This window comes from Schistocerca nitens, chromosome 3 (genome assembly GCF_023898315.1).
Source record: "Schistocerca nitens isolate TAMUIC-IGC-003100 chromosome 3, iqSchNite1.1, whole genome shotgun sequence".
Taxonomy (NCBI): domain Eukaryota; kingdom Metazoa; phylum Arthropoda; class Insecta; order Orthoptera; family Acrididae; genus Schistocerca; species Schistocerca nitens.
In genome coordinates this window covers 772087953-772114222 of record NC_064616.1, presented here as the reverse complement: position 1 = coordinate 772114222, position 26270 = coordinate 772087953, and the positions used below count along the sequence as shown (strand labels likewise).

The 26270-nt window shown below is 40.1% G+C and overlaps 1 protein-coding gene across 1 annotated transcript in view; it reads right to left on the bottom strand.

The window, feature by feature from the left end:
• Positions 1-12648: 12648 nt before the first annotated feature.
• LOC126248776 (glutaryl-CoA dehydrogenase, mitochondrial) overlaps positions 12649-26270 on the bottom strand; it is a 173108-nt gene continuing 159486 nt past the window's right edge. Inside the window, exon 10 of the mRNA XM_049950145.1 lies at positions 12649-13000. The gene's annotated coding sequence lies outside the window, so the exon portion shown is untranslated. The remainder of the gene's footprint in view (positions 13001-26270) is intronic.

Here is a 26270-nt window from a genome sequence, read left to right as displayed (position 1 = left end):
GATCCAGGAGCTTTGATGACGTCAGTGGCGATCTTCCTCCAGTCTCTCACTCTGCACTCGTCCAACCCCAAAGGCACCACTGTGCCGAGTTTTTCCATTATGCCGACGTATACTGCAAGGCTTTCGATTACGCTCAATTTTGAAAATTTTCTCTCCATGTTTCCAAAAACCCTATCAGGGTGTATAAAATAATAACCGACGATCGGGAACCAAACTTCAACGCTCTCTACGTATACTGGAGCAGCATACAGGAACCAGTACATCAACATCCCAATCACTGTTGTATTCTTGTTTTGCCCGCCGCATTCATCCGAAAAGAGGTGTAATTTGGTGACACCATGCAAATTGGAGTTAAGCAATTAATGATGAAGAGGTGAAGCAATCTGATTCGACCCTTTACAAATTAGTTCCCCAGCCAAACATACGAGGTCACATTGTGTTTCGTGTGACTGCTCGTAGAGGAACCTCGGCAAACCGTGAAATTATATAAGTACATCTGTCTGGAATAATAAGGCGCCTGAACTGGGACTTTTGGGAGGATTAAATTTTTCTAGTAGTCGTAACTTAAAATTAGTTGACCTTCGATGTCCTCCTTCAGCCTTTCATAAAAAACATCGCTCCGAACTTTGTGAGCTGTAAGCTGATGTTCCAAATTTTTCTTTTCCATTGGCCGATTTTCCAAGGAAGTCATGCTTTGTAAGGACGAGCATGTAGAGCATGTGTCAATAAAAGGTGCTCCGAAGCCAATATTAAAATTATTGTAGAATATTGTCCGGTAGTAGTCATACTTTACGTCCAGACCAGGATATTTGTCACAGAACATTTCCAACATTATTTTTACATTTAATTCACTGGACAAACATTGGCGGTGTAGCATTTTCCCTCTAGAATAGTGACTTTCGATAGGCTTGAATTGTCCAATGTGTCTGACAACTGCATTTTTCCTATCTTCGCACAGCTTCTTCGTTCTTCTGTCACATCCTTTTCTTTCAGCGGTTGCAGGTGAGGAATTGTTCATTATACTCCGACAAATTTTGTCGAGTCTCATTTTTTTTATCTGCAAAATCCCATGAAAGCCGCTCTGCAAACCCTGATGTTTATATAAACTCCTTCACTTTTTTGGGAGCACAAACTCCGTAATTAGTTGCTTTCTTGATACTTTGTCTGCTGTAGGCTTAGAATCTTAGATGTTCGAGGAGATGACACAGTGACATGCTGTCGAATGTAATTGTTCTGCCATTCTTGGTTATTTTGTTCGTAAAAGTTTTGATAGGTCCGTCTTACGTCCTGCATAGTGAGTTCTTTACATTTCAGCTTTCCAGCAGGATGTTTACAGTTTGACATCTGTGGAAACCCTTTCGGTTGGTACCTACAGATAAATGAAAAATGAAACTGAAAACCAACTGATAGTAGTTTTATTTCAATGCAATCAGAAGTTCGGTGTTTCTATTTCCAAGTACGTTGAATTTACAAGAAATTTGTTCCAGAAAAGGTTAGGTAATGTTGCCAGGGCATTAATTCCAACAACATTAAAATTGTAACGAATATTTGAATATTACTCTAAGCAGTGGTCTTTCTTACCTCTTTCTTTTCTCGACGATTCGTTTCCATTGGTTTACATTCCTTCTTCTCTTTCTAGAACTAGAGTTTCTCGTGGCATCTCCTCTCTCATCATTAACGCTAATATCAGCTCTATTGTCGTCGGGTTCGTCGAAATGTACTACAATAGTAGAAATTTCCTCTTCATTATCCCTGTCCATTTCGAACTGTGCTACAATGAAACTGCCTACAAAGTCGTTTTTAAATACACAGTGGAACGAGTGTGCTGGTAGGTATTTTTATCGTATTACAATGCCTTCTCGCACTTATAGCAATGGAAGCAAAAACATACGAGAATCTACCCAGTACTGCCAACCCAAACGTTTTAGTCAAAAATGGTTCAAATGGCTCTGAGCACTATGGGACTTAACTTCTAAGGTCATCAGTCCCCTAGAACTTAGAACTACTTAAACCTTACTATCCTAAGGACATCACACACATCCATGCCCGAGGCAGTATTCGAACCTGCGACCGTAGCGGTCGCGAGGTGCCTGATTGAAGCGCCTAGAACCGCTCGGCCACACCGGCCGGCAAACATTTTAGTCACATGTAGCTAAAAATCGGAACTTTTTAAAAGTTTTACGTGTGACAAGATAATATGCCCGGGTCAGCAACCGTACCCTTTGTCGGCGGCCATCATCCCATTAAGACTGCCTCTTACGTAACCGAATAGGATTTGGACGCTTTTGCAACCTAACGTGTAGAAAACATAGCCGCCTTTGCACCCGTACGCGATTTTCGCACATTTTAAAATACTTAGGACCGTTTTTGAAGCCCGATCGATACATTATTACACAGTCCGTGAAACCCTGTACAAGAAAGTGCCTCTAACTCAATTTTCGATGCTTTTGCAACTGGGATACTCATATAAAGGGTGATCACCTACAACTTGTACCGCAAATGTTGCGGAAAAGGAAAGTGCTACTGTTGCGCTGTTCTCACAGAATGGATTGGTAGTAGGAGGCTCGTATTTTTAGCCAATAAACAGGTCTTAATAATAATTCGAAAGAGTATTTTTTGTGCAAGCATAGGCTTTTTTAAGTGGGACAATGCCTGTGGACATTAACATATTAAACGTAGGGTAAACTAGGATGTCAGTGGTGTTTGTTGCAAGATTCTAGTGCGAGTCGCTTAACGAGATATCGTATTTTGAAAAATTCCCACACTGATACTTGGTTGTGCCATTCAGCTGTCATAGTTTCTAGGTATGATGTTGTTATGTTTCCTTACAGTGTACGGTACTTGTGCGTTCCTTGAACGCACTGCGACTTGCTAGTCAGTTAGTGTGTGTCAATCCAAGTGTGAGTGGACGATGGTATTTACCAATGCAGAAAAAACCGCCATGCTCATGGTGTATGGGGAGTGTGGGATTAATGCAGTTCGTTCTTGTACAGTGTATGCGGCAAGAATCATCTCTGGAATTATTTATCAATCTCTTCAACCAGTTACGTACAAGTTGTACACTACTGGCCATTAAAATTGCTACACCACGAAGATGACGTGCCACAGACGCGAAATTTAACCAACAGGAAGAAGATGCTGTGACATGCAAATGATTAGCTTTTCAGAGCATTTACACAAGGTTGGCGCCGGTGGCGACACATACAACGTGTTGACATGAGGAACGTTTTCAACCGATTTCTCATACACAAACAGCAGATGAGCGGCGTTGCCTGGTGAAAAGTTGTTGTCATGCCTTGTGTAAGGAGGAGAAATGCGTACCATCACGTTTCCGACTTTGATAAAGGTCGGATTGTAGCCTGCGGTTTATCGTATCGCGACATTGCTGCTCGCGTTGGTCCAGATCCAATGACTGTTAGCAGAATATGGAATCGGTGGGTTCAGGGGGTATTATGGAACGCCGTACTGGATCCTAACGGCCTCACATCACTAGCAGTCGAGATGACAGGCATCTTATCCGCATGGCTGTAACGGATCGTGCAGCCACGTCTCGATCCCTGAATCAACAGATGGGGACGTTTGCTAGGCATCTGCACGAACAGTTCGACGACGTTTGCAGCAGCATGGACTACCAGATCGGAGACCATGGCTGCGGTTACCCTTGACGCTGCATCACAGACAGGAGCGCCTGCGATGGTGTACTCAACGACGAACCTGAGTGCACGAATGGTAAAACGTCATTTTTTCAGATGAATGCAGGTTCTGTTTACAGCATCATGATGGTCGCATCCGTGTTTGGCGACATCGCGGTGAACGCACATTGGAAGCGTGTATTCGTCATCGCCATACTGGCGTATGACCCGGCCTAACGGTATGGGGTGTCATTGGTTACACGTCTCGGTCACCTCTTGTTCTTATTGACGGCACTTTGAACAGTGGACGTTACATTTCAGATGTGTTACGACCCGTGGCTCTACCCGTCATTCGATCCCTGCGAAACCCTACATTTCAGTAGGATAATGCACGACCGCATGTTTCAGGTCCTGTACGGGCCTTTCTGGATACAGAAAATGTTCGACTGCTGCCCTGGCCAGCACATTTTCCAGATCTCTCACCAACTGAAAACGTCTGGTCAATGGTGGCCGAGCAAATGGCTCATCACAATACGCCAGTCACTACTCTTGATGAACTGTGGTATCGTGTTGAAGCTGCATGGGCAGCTGTACCTGTACACGCCATTCAAGCTCTGTTTCACTCAATGCCCAGGCGTATCACGGCCGTTATTACGGCCAGAGGCGGTTGTTTTGGGTAGTGATTTCTCAGGATCTATGCACCCAAATTGAGTGAAAATGTAATGTATGTTAGTTCTAGTATAATACATTTGCCCAATGAATACCCGTTTATCATCTGCATTTCTTCTTGGTGTAGCAATTTTAATGGCCAGTAGTGTAGTATAACCACTAGACAAAGTAACAGAAAGAAACAGGTGATGACAGAAGAGGGAGAAATTAATGTTCTTGGTGCTGTTGCGGTTGATCCGCACGTTAGCTACCATTCAATCGCGTGAGGAAGTGGCAAGAGTCAGGCAAGTGTCCTACGCACCCTCCCTTGATATAGGTTCTCTCTATCAAGAGGTGCACGGAAACGATGATGAGAATCGTGTCAACTTCTGTACAGGGGTATTAAGACAGGATACTCCAGATGTATCAGCATCTTGTTTAGTGATGAACCCAGAGTCACCAATCATGGAAAGGTAAAATGACAATCCCCACTAGCTTCGTCAGGTGGAACGTAAACGTGTGGTGTGGGATAATGAACCATGAGCACATTGGCCCGATTTTCATAGACGGAACACTGAAAGCACACAAGTATTGCAGCCTCCTAACAGACCATGTCCCACGGATGATAGAAGATATTCCACTGCAGACTAGAAGGAACCTGTGGTACCATGTGATGACAGTCCAGCCCATAGTGCACGAAGTACTACAGCATGTCTTCACAAATTGTTTCCAGGTCACTGGATTGGACGTAGAGGACTTGTGCCTTGGCCGGCCCATTCCCCGGATTTGACGCCTGTAGACTTTTTTCTGTGGGGAAAGCTGAAAGACGCTATCTAAAAGGACATACCAGTTACACACAACGATATGCAACAACATATTACTACAGCCTGCTTGGACATCTCCGCTGAAGTAGTGCAGAAGTAGTTACATACCAGACTGGAAGTGTGTATTGCCGCTGCCAGTGGTCATTTTGAACACAGCCTGTGATGGCCAGTTGTCTCATTACTGGTCATAATCCACATACCTAGTGTATGCACTTGTGTTGTTCTTTAGTGTGTGCTACCACTGGCATTGTACAAGAGTCAGAGTTGGAACTTTTCGAAATATGATATCTCGTAAACGACTCACTAGAATCCTGCAAAAGAAACACCACTGACATTCTAATTTACCCTTCTTTTAGATCCTTAATCTCAATAGGCACTGTTCCATTTAAAAAGTGTATGTTTGCACAAAAAATACAATCTCTAAGAATTATTACAGTCTGTTCATTGGCTAACAACACGAGCCCCTGATTACCAACCTATTCTGTGAAAACCGCACGTCAATAGCACTTTCCATTTCAACAATATTTGTGGTGCAAGTTTTAGGTATTTCGCCCCATATAGTATCGTATGTTGTGGGTCAGAGCAAACACGATTTAGTTTCGCCATAAATCAATTTGAAAACTGATGTTGAAGTTTGGGGTAGTGATTCAGAATTGTAAAGTGAGGGAAATTTATCCATATGAAATTCTTAATTGCAGGAAAAAATTATTAATTGAGAGAATAGGGCCTATGATAGGACCAACTGAACATAATGAGAAAATGCAAAATCTGGAAATTTAAAACTGGTTTTACTGTGAAGTAATTATATTGTTAGTTTATCTGTGTTTATAGCATTGACGAGGTACTAAAATGGCGTTGTGACGACCTGAGCAGATAATAATGTACTCAAAATGTCAAAAATCATGTTTATGTGGAAAATATTTTCCTCCTACTTACAAAAAAACCAGGGGTCACCTTGAGGTACATGGTGCACAACCACGCATGGGCAGCACAACGTGGCCTACCGGCCTTATTGCTTCAGACAGTTACCAATTGACTCATGCGGCCGTCATGGCGGCTGGTCTTGCTTTTAGTCAGAGCTGTTTCCACGAAGAGGTTTTTATGGTAAGAAAGTTCTTTGGTAATATCTTCAAGCTGTACTGTGCAATCACTGATACTCCCAGAGAAATACAGTCTGCTGCTCTTACAATTGCTAATTCTGCACAAGCACAGATTGAGGTTTGATCTTGGAGGGGGGGGGGGGGGGGGTAAAAAGTGCAAAGTGCGTGGCTTGCTGTCTCTGCAGACACTCCACTCCCCCCCCCCCCCCCCATTCCATTCCGAAACTTATCTTGCATAAGCCACTTTTAATGTGCCACATATGTCTGTGATTTTAATAACAATAAAATATAGTAATGTCTTTAAAGTAATAATAATAATAATAATAATAATAATACACTGTACAATAAAACAAAAAAAGACCCACCCTGAAGAATTACCTGAATGGGACAGAAATTTGTAGACATGATATAATGTACAGACAAATAAATTATTGCAATTTTAGATAAACTAGATGATTTATTCAACGGCAAGAACTTCACAAATTGAGCAAGTCAATAATACATTGGTCTACCTCTGGACCTTATGCAAGCAGTTATTTAGCTTGGCATTGATTGACAGGGCTGAAGGATGTCCTCCTGAAGAATATCGTGTCAAATTGTGTCCAATTGGTGCATTAGAATGTCACAATCCAAAATGGTTGGAGGGCCCTGCCCGTAATGCTCCAAATGTTCTCAACTGGGGAGAGATTTGACCACCTTGTCGGCCAAGGTAGCCTTTGCCAAGCACGAAGATGAGCAGTAGAAACTCTTGTCATGTGCGGGCAGGTATTATCTTGCTGAAATGTAAGCCTAACATGGCTTAAAGTGACAGTCAAGTTAGTATCAGGTGCCCTGATGAACAGACCATTTGGAGGCCGGTGCAGCACTTTGAGGTTTATTCTTATTTTATAAGACCTCTGTGAACATAATTTGGCGAGAACAAACAGTACTGTTCTGCAATACTGAACATACAGCCAGTGTTACACAGATTCAAAAACATTGTGTCATTTGTTGCAGTATATAGAAGTCACAGCTGCACTCCATCTCAGTGGTAAAATCATGGCTAATCATGCTCATATAATTGGCTTTGCAGGAAGCCAGAACATTTTGTTTGTGATCATAACTTTGGCAACATTAAAAACTGTCTATAAAAAAAAGCAGAAATCTTCAAGTATCCTGTTCTGTTTCTTTGGTATTTTTCATAAGACAAGCCGTTGTTTATGGAAGGAATTTTACCAGTTTACCTCTAGTTTTGGTAAATGTTTGTATGTCAGAAGCAGTACTCAAATGTGATAAGCTGTTGAAGAGGTAAAGGTAAGAATGTTCATAGTCTTGCACACAACAATAAAGTTCCTTAAGTTTCAAGTCAAATAAGTAACTTAAAAATAGGTATAAAAATAAACTTCTTAAGCATTGTGCATTGTAATACATTATTTATTACATATTCAGAAATAAAAAATTGCATTTAACACATGGAACATGAACAGTTAATTTCAAAACAAAAAGACATCAGGACTTTGACTGTTTCTGCCAGTTGTGGAGCATAATTAATTGACAGGTCATCAACATTCTTAATGTCATCTTCATCTCCTCGTCCAAACCTAGGGCAGGAACCAGTGAATCACAGAATTCTTGAGTATTGGGATTGGTCAAGAATGGTTTGATTCTTGAATTTTGCAGGTTTAAGGGGCAGTTTGCCATTGTAAAGTTCTCTCAGTATGTTTAGATCACTTTGATTGTTACACTTTCTTGTTTTCTGTGCCTTGATTATCAGCAAAAACAGCTTTCAAATAGTTTTAAAAGTAGTTTGTCTTGTGAAGCACCAATCTTACCTCCTTTTGGTCAACTTTTAATTTCTAATTGGTGGTGTTGCCACAAGGCACTTTTTAACATAAAACACACATAAAAAGTCTGTCTAAGTTTCAAATTTGATGTCTATGGCACAAATGATGTTAGTGAAAGGTCATGGTTTGATTCTGGTATTTCTGATGACATCCCTCCAGTCATCGGATGTCTCAGTGTAAGATTTCGCATTGACAAGACCTTTCATATAACAGTGGCCTCTTATAGCGAAAACTACTTTTACAGATGTACGTTGTTTCTGTGCATGAGCTGTGTAGTGCAGAAAATGCATAACCATGAAATTCTTGTTCTGACTTGCATATGAGTTGGGAAAAAAGAATGATGTGTTTTACTATTGGGCTGAGATTATTCTCATCATCTGTCCTCTTCCAGGTGGCACTTTCATCATACATGTAAAATACTGAAGTTTAGTCTGATGATACGTTTATATTAAAAGAATCAACAATAACTGCCTCAATTTCTTCACGTTTTCTGGATTCTTTATAGCAGTTTCCTTTGACTCAATAAAACTTCGCACTTCTCACCATATGATCTTGTCTTTCCTTTGCCACAAAGCCTTCTTAGCCTTAAATGGTATTATAAATTGCCATGTAGAGACTTTAAAGAAACACTATGAAATCTGTGGCTCTCAGATAGACGGTTGAAGTAAATATAAAACCAAATAAAATCAACTGTGTGAGTAAACTAAATCCATTTTTTTCCTTCATGAAATCTATGAGAGGAAGTCATCTTTGTAAGTAAGGTAGCTCCTGGGCTAATGAGGCTTCAGGTCCTTTGTCAGTAGTATCAGTAATGTTTTCTCTGACACTGATACCTATGATTTCAATCAATTACAACAACTGTATATGTCTTTTTCGGGGTATCCAAAAATAAATATTGAAGTTTCCATCAAAAATTTCTTGGAAAGTTGTTGAACCACCAGTATGCTCATTGTTAGACTCAGTATATATTCCGTATAGTTTGGCTTCATCTAGCCCTTCAGGTAAGCACACTCTTGATGTATCCTTTAAAGAATAGTGATATTTCCTTCCTCTCATAGATTTCATGAAGGGAAAAAAATGGATTTAGTTTACTCACACAGTTGATTTTATTTGGTTTTATATTTACTTCAACCATCTATCTGAGAGTCACAGATTTCAGAGAACTGTTTCTTTAAAGTCTCTACATGGCAATTTATAACACCGTGTAAGGCTAAGAAGGCTTTGTGGCAAATGGTTACATCTGGCAATATATCACTACCATAAACATGTGCACGTGCCCGATAACAATAAGACACACAATCACTTGCCACTGCATCATACTTTCTGTTGCACCACTGCTGAACTGGAACAATTGTGATCAGTTCACTCAAATACTGATTCTGTTTGTTGCAACCCCCAAGTTTATTTACGTTAGATATAATGCGTGGAGTGCCACTATGAGGATGCAATGGTCATGAGTGTTAGTTACCTTTGACAGTGTATGTGGTGAATTGAAGTTAGTCAAGAATGCCTTTAACGTGAAGGAGACACCATGAGTTGGTTACCTTTGACAGTGTAAGTGGTGAATTGATGTTGGTCGAGATTGCCTTTAAGTTCCTTCTCTAGATTGTCGCACAGATGACAAAATGGTAGATATCGAAATAGACGACAGAGGGATAGAGAAACAATTAAAATCGCTCAAAAGAGGAAAGGCCGCTGGACCTGATGGAATACCAGTTCGATTTTACACAAAGTACGCGAAGGAACTAGCCCCCATTCTTGCAGCGGTGTACCATAGGTCTCTAGAAGAGCGTAGCGTTCCAAAGGATTGGAAAAGGGCACAAGTCATCCCCGTTTTCAAGAAGGGACGTCGAACAGATGTGCAGAACTATAGACCTATATCTCTAACGTCGATCAGTTGTAGAATTTTGGAACACGTATTGTGTTCGAGTATAATGGCTTTTCTGGAGACTATAATCTACTCTGTAGGAATCGGCATGGGTTTTGAAAAAAGACGGTCGTGTGAAACCCAGCTTGCACTATTTGTCCACGAGACTCAGAGGGCCATAGACACGGGTTCACAGGTAGATGCCGTGTTTCTTGACTTCTGCAAGGCGTTCGATACAGTTCCCCACAGTCGTTTAATGAACAAAGTAAGAGCGTATGGACTATCAGGCCAATTGTGTGATTGGATTGAAGATTTCCTAGATAACAGAACGCAGCATGTCATTCTCAATGGAGAGAAGTCTTCCGAAGTAAGAGTGATTTCAGGTGTGCCGCAGGGGAGTATCGTAGGACCGTTGCTATTAACAATATACATAAATGACCTTGTGGATGACATCGGAAGTTCACTGAGGCTGTTTGCGGATGATGCTGTGGTATATCGAGAGGTTGTAACAATGGAAAATTGTACTGAAATGCAGGAGGATCTGCAGAAAATTGACGCATGGTGCAGGGAATGGCAATTGTATGTCAATGTAGACAACTGTAATGTGCTGCGAATACATAGAAAGATAGATCCCTTATCATTTAGCTACAAAATAGCAGGTCAGCAACTGGAAGCAGTTAATTCCATAAATTATCTGGGAGTACGCATTAGGAATGATTAAAAATGAAATGATCATATAAAGTTGATCGTTGGTAAAGCAGGTGCCAGACTGAGATTCATTGGAAGAATCCTAAGGAAATGCAATCCGAAAACAAAGGAAGTAGGTTACAGTACGCTTGTTCGCCCACTGCTTGAATACTGCTCAGCAGTGTGGGATCCGTACCAGATAGGGTTGATAGAAGAGATAGAGAAGATCCAACAGAGAGCAGCGCGCTTCATTACAGGATCATTTAGTAATCGCGAAAGCGTTACGGGGATGATAGATAAACTCCAGTGGAAGACTCTGCAGGAGAGACGCTCAATAGCTCGGTATGGGCTTTTGTTGAAGTTTCAAGAACATACCTTCAGCGAAGAGTCAAGCAGTATATTGCTCCCTCCTACGTATATCTCGCGAAGAGACCATGAGGATAAAATCAGAGAGATTAGAGCCCACACAGAAGCATACCGACAATCCTTCTTTCCACGGACAATATGAAACTGGAATAGAAGGGAGAACCGATAGAGGTACTCAAGGTACCCTCCGCCACACACCGTCAGGTGGCTTGCGGAGTATGGATGTAGATGTAGATGTAGAAGGTGACAGAGACTCCGTGAGTTGTAATACAGCTAGGAGAAGCTGGATGTTCTTTCTGCAATATTGCAGAAAGACTTGGCAGGAATGTAGCCACTTTGCATGACTGTTGGTTGTGGTGCTCACAAGAATGTAAGGTCGCATGAAGACCGGGTCCTAGACGGTCACGTCAACCTACCAAGAGGGAACATGTTTCGCACATCATGCTGCATCTGCAGCAGCAATTTGAGCAGCAGTTGGCACCACAGTGACACAACGAACTGTTACGTATCATTTACTTCAAGGACAGCTTCACGCCAGATGCCCTGTAGCGTGCATTCCACTGACCCCAATCACTGCCATTTTTTACTTCAGTTCTGTTAAGCAAGAGGTCATTGGAGGGCATGGTGGAGGTCTGGTTCTGCCTTGGTGCCAGTGATGGCCATGTGTTGGTTAGGAGGAGGTCAGTTGAGGGTCTGCAGCCAACCTGCCTGCGTGCTAGACATACTGGACCTACACCTGAAGTTAGGGTCTGGGGTGCAATTTTGTATGACAGCAGGAGCACTCTCATTGTTATATTATGCACCCTGACTGCAAATTTATTTATCAATCTGGTGATTTGACCTGTTGTGCTGCCATTCATTAACAGCATTGCAGGGGGTGTTTTCTGAAAGGATAACACTCAACTACATACCTTGTCATTACACAACATGTTCTACAGTGTCAAAATGTTGCCTTGGCCTGCTTGATGACCAGATCTGTCTCCAATTGAGCACACATAGGACATGATCGGATGAGAACTCCAGCAGCATCCACAAACAGCATTAACCATCATTTACAGCATCATCCACAAACAGCATTAACCATCCCTGTATTGACCAAACAAGTGCAACAGGCGTGGAACTCCACCCCACAAACTGACATCCGGCACCTGTATAACACAATGCATGCATGTTTGCATGCAACATTCTGGCTGTTATACTGGTTACCAGCCCTTCACATTTGCAATGGCTTATCTCACACTTACGTGAACCTGTGATCTTTCAATGTTAATATAAGTCTCTTAGTATCGTAGTCATTTTACCAGAACAGTTTTTCGCTGTGACTGTTTCTCTAGAAAGCAAAACAGGCGTACACTATTATTGCATATAATACTGAGGTAAATATTTAGAAATCACTCGTTTTCTCCTCTTCATATCTTTCAGGCAACTATTGCAATATTACCATATTGTCAACATGCATGTGTGAGCATTTTGACTGTTAGCTCTTACACCAATCACAAAGTAACTACTGGTGTTACTTTTCATTTCTTATTGATGTAATTAACTGTGTGTGTGTCATGTTGATAAATATAAAACAAAACTATGTCCCAGCTCTCTGGCAGAAACATGGCATCTTTTTGACAATATTCAGACTTTCATTTCAACAGAGTCATATAATAATATAGAATAAAATTTTTAATATGATGTTTTTGGTATTGCACTTTATTGAGTAAAAATAAAAATTATTTATTAACAAATGCATCATGAAAGCATTTTTAGTTCATACAATACCGCAGCAACTTTGGTGTACAGAAAATATCATAATCTGTAGTCTTCAGTATTATATTCATAGTTACAGACTAGATGTTCATTACTTAAAGCTACAGGACACTCATTATTCCAAAACTTGTGCACAAATGTCTGTGTTGCATCTTCTGATATTACGCTCCATGTGTATTGCATACCTGTACACTGATTTTTAGACAGTATGGATTCTCACAGGAGTTTTTTCCATGTTGGAGGACGATCACAAACTTTCACCATTCATGACACAAATTGGCACTTTTGGTACAACCTAAAATAAAAGAGTATTTATCAAGAGTGTTTCCAAACTGCTTACATTTATATGCAGTACACCGACACTAATAAATTTTGTTCAAAATATTAGATATTTCATTGAGTTTGATCCTCCTAGTTGTGTCTCTAACAGAAATATTACTTTCAAATAATAAACTTTCTTCCAGACAATGTAACTGCCATATAAGAAACAATATTATATTATTAATACTGTGGAGAGGCCAGAAAAATGTAGTTCCAGAAGAGGGGCAGCAGCCTCTTCAGTAGTTGCAGGGAAACAGTCTGCATGATTGACTGATCTGTTACAATAATGTCAAACAATATGGCCTTGCTGTGCTGGTACTGTGAATAGCTGAAAGCAAGGGGGAAACTATAGCTATTACTTCTCCCAAGGACATGCAACTCTACCATATAGTTAAATGATGATGGGATCCTCTTGGGTAAAATATTCCGGAGGCAAAACAATTTCCCATTCGGATCTCCAGGTGGGTACTACTCTGGAGAATGTCATCATCAGGAAAAACAAAACTGGCATTCTACGGATTGGAGCATGCAGTGTTAGATCCCTCAACTGGGTAGGTAGATTATAAAATTTAAAAAAAGGAAATGCTTAGGTTGAAGTTAGATGGGATGGGGATTAGTGAAGTTTGGTAGCAGGATAAAGAGAACTTCTGGTCAGGTGAGTACACTGTTATCAATAAAAAATCAAATAGGGATAATGCAGGTGTATGTCTAATAATGAATAAGAAAATACGAGGGTTGCCCAGAAAGTAGTGCACCACATTTTTTTCTTCAACAATTCTTTATTGAAGATAACAAGAATTACACACATCAAAGAATGGTGTTTCATCTACATACCCTATATTTCCACGTAATCTCCATCCCATCCTATGGCCTTCCTCAAGCGCGGATCAAGGGCGTGTATGCCCTGTCAGTACCAATCCCCATCCTGATGGTGGAGCCAGTGTTTCACTGTGTGAATCACCTCCTCATCAGCAAAATGTCTTCACGAATGGCATTCTTTAATGGCCCAAACAAGTGGAAGTCCAAGGGGGCTAGGCTTGGTGTGTCAGATGTGACAGACACTGCTGCAAATAATGGAGCTCCACCAAATCGCCTTCTGATGACCTCACCCTCCATGCCCAGCAACTAACTGTACTTCTGTTGACAGCAGATGCTCCATAGACTGTGCACAAGCATTTGTGAATATCCACCACAGTTTCTTTCTCTGCAGTGAGAAATTCATACATCTCCTACAGATGCCATTTTGAAACTGTCCTGCGGCTACACTATCTGTCAGAAGTGACAGAAACTTGGCGCGCTCTCTCTCTCAGGAGACTTCAAATAATACATATGCAATGTTCTGCATTTGTAGCATTGTTTTTGGCTGAGAAAAAAAAAGTGGTGCGTTAATTTCTGGGTGACCCTCGTATCAATGTGGGTAAGCTACTATGCGCAGCACAGTGAACGCATTATTATACACAGGATACGCATAAAGCCAACACCCACAACAATAGAAGTTTATATGCGAACTAGTCCTGTCGATAATGAGGAGGGTGAAACAATGTATGATCAGACAGAAGAAATTATTCAGACACTTATGGGTGAGAAAAATTTAATTGTGACGGGTGACTGGAATTCTGCAGTAGGAAGAGGAAGAGAAGGGAAAATAGTAGGAGAATATGGACTGGGGGAAAGGAATAAAAAAGGAATCTGTGTGGTAAAATTTTGCTCAGAGCATATTTTAATCATCACCAATACTTGGCTCAAGAATCAACAATCATGGAAGACGCCTGAGATAATGGGAAGTTTCAGATGATTACATAACAGCAAGACAGAGATTTTTTGGAACCAGATTTTAAACTGTAAGACATTTGCGGAGCAGCTGTGGACTCTGACCGTAACTTATCGGTCATGAACTGTGGATAAAACAGAAGAATAGATTGCAAGAATGAGGGAAATGAACACGATAGAAGACAAATTGATAGCTTGAGAGATGAAATAGTGAAGGCAGCAGAGGGTCTAATAGGTAAAAAGACCAGGCCTGCAGAAATCCTTGGACATCACAGGAGATACTAAATTTAACTCATGAAAGAAGAAAATATAAAAATTCAACAAATGAAGCGCCAAAAGAGAATACAAATGTCTAAAACATGCAATTCACAGAAAGTGCAAAATGGCTAAGCAGAATGATAGAGGAAAAACGTAAGTCTATAGAAGCATGTATAACTAGGGGGAAGATAGGTACCACCTACAGAAAAATTAAAGAGGCCTTTGGAGAAAAGAAAACTAGCTGTATGGCTATCAAGAGCTCAGATAGCAATCCAGTACCAAGCAAAGAACAGAAAGGTAGAAGGAGTATATAGAGGGTCTGTACACGAGAGAGGTACTTGACGGCAATGTTATAGATATCAAAGAAGACGTGGACGAAGATGAGATGGAAGATATGACACTGTCAGAAGAATTTGACAGAGCACCAAAAGACCTAAGGAGTTGACAACATTCTGTCATAACTACTGATAGCATTGGGAGAACCAGCCATTACAAAGCTCTTCCATCTGGTTTGCAAGATGTATGAGACAGGCAAAATACCCTCAGACTTCAAATAATAAATCTAATTCCACAGAAAGCAGGTGCAGACAGGTGTGAATATTACTGAACTATCAGTTTAATAAGTCATGGTTGCAAAATACTAACATGAATTATTTACATAAGAATGAAAAAAACTGGTAGAAGCTGACCTCGGAGAAGATAGGTTTGGGTTTTGGAAAACATTGGAACATGTGAGGCAATATTGACCCAACAACCTATCTTAGGTCTTGTAGATAGGTTGAGGAAACGGAAACCCATGTTTACAGCTTGTGTAAATTCAGAGAAGGCTTTTGACAATGTTGACTGGAACACACTCTTTGAAATTCTGCAGGTGACAGGAGTAAACTAAAGGGAGTGAAGGATTATATGGAACTTATACAGATATCTCAGTTATAATAGACCAAGGGCATGAAAGGGAAGCAGGGGTTGAGAAAGGAGTGAGACATTGAGAAAGGAGTGAGACAGGGTTGTAGCATATCCACAATGTTACTCAATGACACTTTTATTTTAGCAATTGTTGGGGCAGGAGCTGCAGTCACTGAATGTGCTGCACTCTAGGTGACTGTTATACTATCGATACTTACCTCTCTTGTGCAGAGAGAATAATGGTGTTTCTTAAAACCACAGTAAATACTCAATTGCAGAAAAAACAACTGTTTAAAATTTACCACTGCATATATCTTCAAAGAAAAAGGAACCAATAATGAAACGTTCTCTGAATGTGCACCACACCTTTTCACTGCCAATACAAAGGTATTTCCACAATTAATCAAGCTATATGTATACACATAACAATTACTTGAAAAGTGTATCTCATCTGCCTGCATGACATTTGTTTGATTGGTTGATTGATTTGGGGGAGGGGACAAACAGCGAAGTCATCAGTCCCATGCATGACATTTATGTCCATCCATATTATTTTCCATTTGTTGTGTGTTGGCCTGATGCAGCTAAGTTTATTGCAGGTCACTCTAAACAGTATGTATTGTCAAAGTTTTTCATCATCGTTATCACTGAGAAACATGGCACCGCACCCTCTCAGCTACTGTTCAAATACAGTATGAACAATAATGGAAATTCGTAAACTGTGAGTTACCTTATTACGTTATGGTATGGGAAGATTTCAACTTACTAACTATAGGCTGGAAAACTCTATAATGATTATGGCAAGCAATAACAACAGGGATTTGTGTGATGTTGTTATGAATCCTTATCTAAAATTCACCTTGGACAATTAGTAAGGGAAGTGACTTATGAGGGGAAATGTCTTAAATCTAGTTACAAATTGGTCATAACATTTTAATTTAGTTAACATAAAGCAGAGAATCAAAGCTGATATAGCAGTTATAGCATCACCAGCATGAGTGTCATTAGATATGTTAAGAAAGGCAGATAGATATTTCTCATTAATAAATGTGACAAGAAACAGATTTCAGATTATCTGAGCAGACAACATGAAACATTAATCATTCTGTTGTTAGCTGCCCTAAATGGTTGGTATTCCACAATTTTCACTCTTATAAACGACATAAATTGATGTTATAGTATTCATCTGTGGCACGCTAGTGTAGAATATGTGACAAATTCAGCTAAGTAAAAAGATCCAAACATTGCACATGTTTATTTAAATATGTAAACTAACTTTCAGTTTTTCCATGGTGTGAGACCACGTCATGTGTCAGGTAAAACTGATGCAGAATTCTAGAAAAATTTTATTGTTTGTATTAAGGCTTGTGTGTATCATAACATATTGTGTATCTTCAAACATCTGTGAGTGCTGCAAAAGATCTGTACTACAATGACAATTGCAAACTACATTTTGGCAGCAGAACCCATCATTTAGACAACCACTGCCTCCTGATTTCAGTTGGTACACGTGTGCTAAATGATACATTTTTGAGAATTTTTGGAAGCTCTGAGTGCTGTGTGTAACATATTTCACAATAAATCAATGGTTGTGAGCTATAGTTGTGTACTCTGCAAACTTTAGCAGCAATATATTTTTGGAAAATTATTTCCCCACATGAATCTGTTAATGAAGATGATTTAAACAGAAGTTTGAGACAAAGTAATCTTCAGCAATTCACTGAAATTTAACAAAAGCCACTTTCTTGGGTGTTGAAACTTCATACCTTAAAAAAGGAACTTGGAGGCCTTGTAGGGTAAGAAATCACAAAACTAAAAAATCCAAAATTAGTTTAAAGTTACTTGTTTATTGTTCAACAAAAACAATCAGTTTTTGAAAAAATAATTTAAATTTAATTGGATAAATAAAAAAAATCTACTCACCAAGTGGTGGCAGAACACACACATAAAAGAAAATTGTAATTAAGCAAGCTTTTAGAGCCAATGGCTCCTTCTTCAGGCAGAAGGATTGAAGGGGAAGAAAGAGGGGTGAAGGAAAAGGACTGGAGAGGTCTAGGAAAAGGGGTAGATTTTGGGAAAGTCACCCAGAACCACAGATCAGGGGAGACTTACTGCACAGGATGAGAAGGAAAGACTGATTGTTGGGGACTGCATCAGATGATATTTGAAAACCTGAGAGCTTAAAGGTGGAACACAGGGTAATATGCAAGACAGAGATTACTGCTTACACATCATGCACGAGTTAATAAGAGCAAAAAGATAAGTACATTGTATGTAACAGAGGTGGGAGGGGGTGGTGAAAAATAGATAGGTAAGACAATGAAAGATGTAGAAAACTAAAGCGGAGTAAAGAGAAGAGTAGTTACTATGAAGAAATGCTGGGATAGAAGAAGTTAACATATATGAAGGCCAGATGGTTCGCGAGAACCAAGGACATGTTGTAGTGCTAGTTCCCACTTGCAGAGTTCTGAGAAACTGGTGTCTGGGGAAAAAAGAGTACAGATGGCACGTGTGGTGAAACAGACTCCGAGGTCATGGTTATCATGTTGTAGAGCATGCTCTGCAACAGGATATTGCATGCTCTCAATATACATCCTCTGCCTATGCCCATTCATCCTAATTGATAATCTGGTGGTTGTCATGCAGATATAAAAGGCCAAACGGTGTTTACATACCAGCTGGTACAAGACATGTCATTTCACAGGTGGCTCTCCCTTTGGTAGTATATCTTTTGCCAGTTACAGGGCTGCTATAGGTGGTGGTAGGAGGGTGCATATGGCAAGTCTTGCAGTGAGGACGGCCATCGGGCTAGGAGCCATAGGGTAGGGAGATGGGTGCAGACGGAGCACAGGACCCGACAAGAATATTGCAGAGATTGGGAGGGCAACAAAAAGCTGTTCTAGATGTGATGGGTACAATTTCAGACAGAATGAATCTAATTTCATGGTATGTTTTTAGGAAGTCATGGCCCTGTTGAAGTAGCTGATTACACATTAAAGACCAGGATAATACTGAGTCACCAGTGGTGTGCTTCAAAGCTGTTTTTACAGTGATCAGCAATACCAGGATTGGATGGGATGGCCCGGGAAATCTGATTTTGAACTTGGCTGGTGGGGTAATTATGTGCAGTGAAGGCTTAGGTGAAATTCTTGGTGTATTGCTCTCAAGAGTTTGCATCTGAACAAATACGTTTGTCTCAAATGCCAAAGATGTATGGGAGGGAACATTTGACATGTCAAGGCAAACGTATTTGTTCAGATGCAGACTCTTTTACAGCAATACACCACCAGTCTCACCTCAGCCTTCACTGCACGTAATTACTTCACCAGCCTAGTTCAAAAGCAGATTTGCCGGGCCATCAAATCCAATCCTGGTACTGCTGATCCCTCCAAAAAAAACAGCTTCAGAACACAACACTGGTGACTCAGTATTGTCCTGGACTGGAATGTATAGCCGGCCGAAGTGGCCGTGCGGTTAAAGGCGTTGCAGTCTGGAACCGCAAGACCGCTACGGTCGCAGGTTCGAATCCTGCCTCGGGCATGGATGTTTGTGATGTCCTTAGGTTAGTTAGGTTTAACTAGTTCTAAGTTCTAGGGGACTAATGACCTCAGCAGTTGAGTCCCATAGTGCTCAGAGCCATTTGAACCATTTTTTTTGGAATGTATAAATCAGCTACTTCAACAGGTAAATGACTTCCTAAAATCATGCCCTGAAATGAGATCCATTCTGTCTGAAATTTTTCCCACCACATCTAGAACAGCTTTTCATCGCAAAAATGCTGAACTATGTTTTCAAGTGTACATTTAGGAAGGGAGATAGGGAAGTACAGCCTAAGTTTAATTCATGTACCACTGCAAGAATGACTGATATACATATTAGTGTCAGAGACATTGAGGAGCAGCTGAAATCACTAAAATTTTAAAAAAGGCTACAGGGCCCAAAAGAATCCTTGTCAGATTGTATTCAGAATTTGCAGCCGAATTATCTCCCACTTTAACCTAATTTGCTGCAGATCCCACAAAGAAAAACTGTGTCCTGGAGTCAGAAGAAACTTGAAGTCACAACTGTTTGCAAGAAGGGTAACAGATCTGATCCACAGAATTACCATCCAGTATCTTTTGGCATTCATCTGTTGTAGAATCTTGGAACATATTCTGAAATCAAAAATAACAGAATGACCTCTCCTATACCAATCTACATGGATACCAAAAACATTTGTCATGCAAATACAAGTCACACTTTTCTCATATGACATCCTGAAAACTATGGAGAGAGGTAACCAGCTGGTTGCAGTATTTCTTGATTTCTAAAATACATCTGAGTCAGTACAATGTCAATGTTTATTTACAAAAAATAAGATCATATGGGAGATTAAATAAAATTTGTGACAGGACGGAGGACTCCTTGGTAGGGTGAATACAGCATGTTATCCTGGGGATAGTGGGTCATTGACAGAAATAGAAATATCTTCAGGTGTGCCAATGGGATGTGTGTTGGAGCCCTTGCTGTTCATATTGTCTATCAATTAACCAGCAGATAGTATTAATAGCAACCTCAGACATTTTTCAGATCACACAGTTATCTGTAGTGAAGTAATTTTGTTTGTACTTGGCCCACAGCCTCAAAATATTTTTCAAATGGAAACATTGTCTATTATTGGCTATACTCTTCAGCTAAAGAACAAAGCATGTTACCTGCCAAAGGTGAAGAACGTCACTCAACTGTAGAAGAACGTGGGTCGCAGCAGACCATTAATAAGAAAACTATGAGCACATAAGGAATAAAGTTTTCATTTGTATAATAAAACACTGTCTAAAAAAACAGTGCAAAAATGTCCATACTAGATTTCAAACTGGTGCAAAGACTGGCAACTTACTTTAAATGTTCAGAAATGTAAAATTCTGAACTTCATAAAATGGAGAAAAATAGTTGGGTGTGACAATTTAAGGGGATATCAAATAGAATGATCAAATAGGCTCAGTTGTGGGTAAAGTAGATAGCAGACTATAGTTCATTGGTAGCATAGTAGGATAATGCAGTCAATCTACACAGGAAACTGCTTAAAAACACTTCTGCATTCCATTTCAAGTTTATGGGGCCCATAACAATTAGTACTGACATGTATATTGAATGTAAACAAGTAAAAGTAGTATGAATGGTCACAGGTTTGTTTGACTCACAGGAAAGCTGAAAACCTTAAACTGGCACACACCTGAATATAGATGCCATCTGTTACTGGTAGTGGTGCATACACATCTTGCTGCCAGCCACAAGCACTAGTCATTTTTAATAGAATTATTCTTAGTCTCGCAGCCCAACCGAGATGATGCAGCTGAGGACACCACATGGGCTTGTCAACAGAGGTTATTAGTCGAGGCCACTGCAGGACAGCAGTTCTGCACACTACATCTCTCCACAGACTTATAGAGGCATGATACCACTGGCCACTCATGTACATCCCCGGCAGCACAGCCAACGCAGGAGGGTTCTTCCCATGCACACCAGCCACTGCCAGACGGGGGGGCCTAGTGTGGTGGGCACCCCTGCTGTGATGTCAGCAGATGGTACTTGGGGCCACAGAAGCCATAGCAGCATAAAATTTGCACAATGATGGTGTAGGGCCCATGCAACCAGCTTATGTAACAAGGTCACTGGCACGATGTAGTACCGCACTGGCATCACGGGTTGTGCGGGCAGACAGCCGAGCAGAATTCGGCAGCCAGCTGGACACTGACCCTATGCGTCGAGCAGTGCAGATGTGCCAATAAAAGAACTTGTTACATTTGCAGCTGCCGTCCTCTGCCATCTGGGCTCGACCTCAGCTCCACCACCCGTTTGCAGCATCCTGGCTTCTAGCCACCGCATCCTGCACCACGAGCACTGTATCTTAATCAGTCCCACAATCGGCAATTATTTTGTCAACACATCAGTGAAAAGATCTGTGCTCAGCTGTGAAAATAAACGTGTATGAACTTCCTTGTGTAGTCAGTCAGTGATAGGTGTAAATACGGATAAGGGAGACACGATTGTTGAACCTGTTAGAGCGCTATCGATGAGTTATCCTGCCACTTTCAAAAGTCCATTATATTCGGTAACTAACGTGGCCAACTAGTGTTATTATCTGGAGAGAAAGTGGACTGATTACATGAGTATTACTAATGAAATTATTTTTATAAACTGCTGATACTACGAAAAAGTGTGAGAACTGGTCATCAGTAGCATGCAACTTAATCTGAATAAATAAGGAAGAGTATCAAAATTAAATCAATGGTGTTACATCCGTCCCTGAACTGTGAGAACACCAACTAATACAATTTCAGGATCTGAGACTCAATTATTCATGCACCACTGAGGACTTGCAGTGACACTGCCAGATTGGTACCTTAGTAAGGTGGACTTTATTATTATTATTATTATTATTATTATTATTACTACTACTACTACTACTACTACTACTACTACTACTACTATTTTTATACGCAAACTATCTGTGAACGTAAGTGACATGTAAAGGAAACGGGTCAGTGCTGGCACATCAAGAGTCCCAGAATCATTCCTCATCAATATGTACTTGTCAGAAGTACAAACAATGGCTTTAGTGTGTTCAGGTGTGTCTTTATTTTTTCTAGATTGTTTTTGTTGTGAAAAACTGTAGATAATCATTTCATTTCACACTATCTTTATAATCTGCAGAATATACCAGCCACAAACAAGAAATGCATGATAATATTCTTCAAATTACATAGACGTACATGACTGCTGCATTTGTCTCCCTGTCTGGAGTGGGGAGATTCCTGTGCCTACATGGGGCAGCCTGTGTGCACAAATCAGAAGCCCGTGTGAATCTGCGAAGTTGCATTCACCCCCTCACCTCTCCGTTCAATGGCTACATGCACCTATAGTGCGCGTCATTTATGTTGGCAACCGAGTTTAGGTTCGTTCTGCGCATCTGACGTCACAAAACACAGTCAGCCAATGAACAGAGAACGACGTTGCCTGATCTCGAATGCAGTGCAGAGCACCAATGAGCGTTTTCAGTTTTAGAAACGTTCAGTCATAAATAAAGTAATAGAACAAAATCAATGTCTTGATAGCAGACTTTCTTTGGAAAAAGCATTCTTTATACCAATTGCTTCATATTCTATTAATTAATTAAACCTAACAAGTAATAAGACTCCTAATTCAGGCGATAGCAAGGAAAGGTGTTTGTATCAATCTCATGAACCGCTTTTTCACAATAAAGAACAGCGGTAATTGTTTATTTCCTATTGTACTTCGACAAAGCGTCAGTAATTCATAGTCATACCAACAGTGTTTGTCAGTATTTTGCGTGACGTGTTAGACTCCTCATGTAGTTACATTGTAAGATGAGCTGCATTAGCGTAACGGTTAAGGTGTTGGGCTACTAAGCAAAAGGTTATAACGGTTAAGGTGTTGGGCTACTAAGCAAAAGGTTATGAGTTCAAACCTTGCACGGTGCTTAATATTTTCTTTATTTAAAAACAATATCGCAGTGTCTTACTTCACGAATTTTATTCATTTGAATGCAATTTTTTGAAATTTCTAGTGCTTTGTCTCTTCATTAACCCTTTCGCTGCTGCAGACACGTGCTCCCCGCATTCCGTGCTGTGCGTGATTTTGTCATCACTGCACTACTCGCCTGTGCAGACACATGGTGTTCCCACTGCTTTGACACACTTATCATTCGATTTCACAAAAACTATTTGGCCCAAAAATTTGATTTTTACACATCTTCTTGACTGATACCTTCCCCCCATAAATGACTTAATTTTGTTTCGATGTTCAACGCAGTTATTGTGCAGCATTAAATGTAGTAAACCATTGCATGAAATTTTGAAGAGTTTGCAGAAGTAAAAGTCCATAGCGTATACTTTCCGTATGGTCGATTTTAGTTGCCACAATGTTGAGAATGAAATATGGGCAAGATAATTAAATTTCATATAAAATTTACTGTATAACAATATCTCATTTAATTTAAGTACCACATAGGTGTCGTATGTAATATTGAGAAATATTCCATCTTTCGCGACTGTAACAAAAGTTTTATTTACACCGGGCAAATTTGGCTTTATTTTAAAGCACTTCAATCAACGAAAGGTATGGCACATACACAATGGTACTCATGTTCTCTTTCTTGTTTTTGTTCCACAGTTGCAGTTTTACCAATGGTATTGAAATATATTCCTCTTCCGCAACTGTAATAAGCGACTTATTTAGACCAGATGCATTTCTCTCTTTTGAAGCATCTTCAGTGGACAGTATTTTGTCTCCTCCATTGCCAAGTCACCTTTCGTAGTTTTGTGCTGCGGTAACACAATATTCAACGTTTGTGTCGGCTGATCAGTGTTTTAACAAATAAATGCTGTTTGTGTGTGCCACACACAAAAATTATATTTGACATAGCTCAGAACACTTCACTGATAGACGGAGTCTTATTGTTTTTGTAAGTCGACAGTTTTGTTTAATGTATTTTGTCTACTTCCTTTTGATCGCTTGAAGTGCTTTAAAATAAAGCCAAATGTGCCCAGTGTAAATAAAACTTTTGTTACAGTCGCGAAAGATGGAATATTTCTCAATATTACATACGACACCTATGTGGTACTTAAATTAAATGAGATATTGTTATACAGTAAATTTTATATGAAATTTAGGTATCTTATCCACATTTCATTCTCAACATTGTGGCAACTAAAATCGACCATACGGAAAGTATACTCTATGAACTTTTACCTCTGCAAACTCTTCAAAATTTAGTGCAATGGTTTACTATATTTAATGCTGCATAATAACTGTGTTGAACATCGAAACAAAATTAAGTCATTTATGGGGGGAAGGTATCAGTCAAGAAGATGTGTAAAAATCAAATTTTTGGGCCAAATAGTTTTTGTGAAATCGAATGATAAGTGTGTCAAAGCAGTCAGAACACCATGTGTGTGCACAGGCGAGCAGTGCAGTAACAAACGCGCACAGCGCGGAATGCAGGGAGCACGTTTTTGTAGCAGCAAAAGGGTTAATGCGGCCGTGGTGGCCTTACTTCATGAACTGCGCACTCCCCCCTAAATGTAAGCTTGCGAACTATACTATACTATGGCGCTGCTTCTCTTGGCACGTGCGTCGTGTGCAACTGGCAACGCAGCAATCTCCCGCGTCTGGGTAGGCATGCGCGAGTTGCCAAGATAAAAGAATTGAACTATAGTGCACACATAAAGTTACACAGATGTAAACACACCTTTACAAGCAGGTTAGTTTACATGCGTCTAGCAGTAGTTTTGTCAGAGAAAGTTGTTGTTGTGTCAAAAGAAAACTTCACCTGATAAAACAATAAAATTATGAGACAGAATTTCTTCCCAGTGCCTATTTTCTGGGGGCAAAACTGTTAGTACAGCCAAAACATATAAATTATACAAAAATACCCTAGCTTTCAAAACTATCTGCTGCTGGTGTGTGTGTGTGTGTGTGTGTGTGTGTGTGTGTGTGTGTGTGTGTTTTGTATGTTCCACACCTTCTCCTAAACCAGTGGACCAATTTCAACCAAACGTGATATACATATCCATTACTGTCAAGCAACAATTGCTGAGGGGTAAGAACCACCTACCCACCACAGTTCAGGACATATGACTTCATTAACACTGAGATGCATGAAAAACTGCTACATTGTGCATGACATTTACATTTTTACTCCTTTGCTACTAACTCTATTCACAACACATTTTGCAGACACTATCCACAAAAGCTGCTGAATGTAACTACAAAATTATATAATTGTATGATATACAGATCAGGAGAAACTTTTGCATCATGCATGACATTTAAATACACTTATTCTTAAGTACTAAAACACTCCTAGTCAAGTCAACTTAAGGTAATCCCTTACACCTGCTTGTGCTTTTGGCATGTTTGAACTGCGAAGCACAAATGGCAGTAGACAAAAACTATAGATGCCTATAGACATATGGAGATGCATTGCCATAGTGATGTTCACAAAACTGCACATCTCACACCAAGTATACTGCTCGAATACATACAAGGTTTCATTTCTAATAGAAAATTGGCAACATTAATATCCACACAATGCTGGGTTTGTCAGCTAGTAAGTCTATAAAAAATCAGCAGCAGGGTGCAGTGCTGTTTATGAAAGAGGACAGTATATTGAACATTTCAGAAACAGAAGTCAGTGTTTCCAGTAAATGTTCAGTATTTATGAGAAATAACATGTTCTTACATAGTACTTGAAAGTCAGTAATAAAAGTTAGTGTGATCTTATAATCTTTTAAATGAACAGACGCATC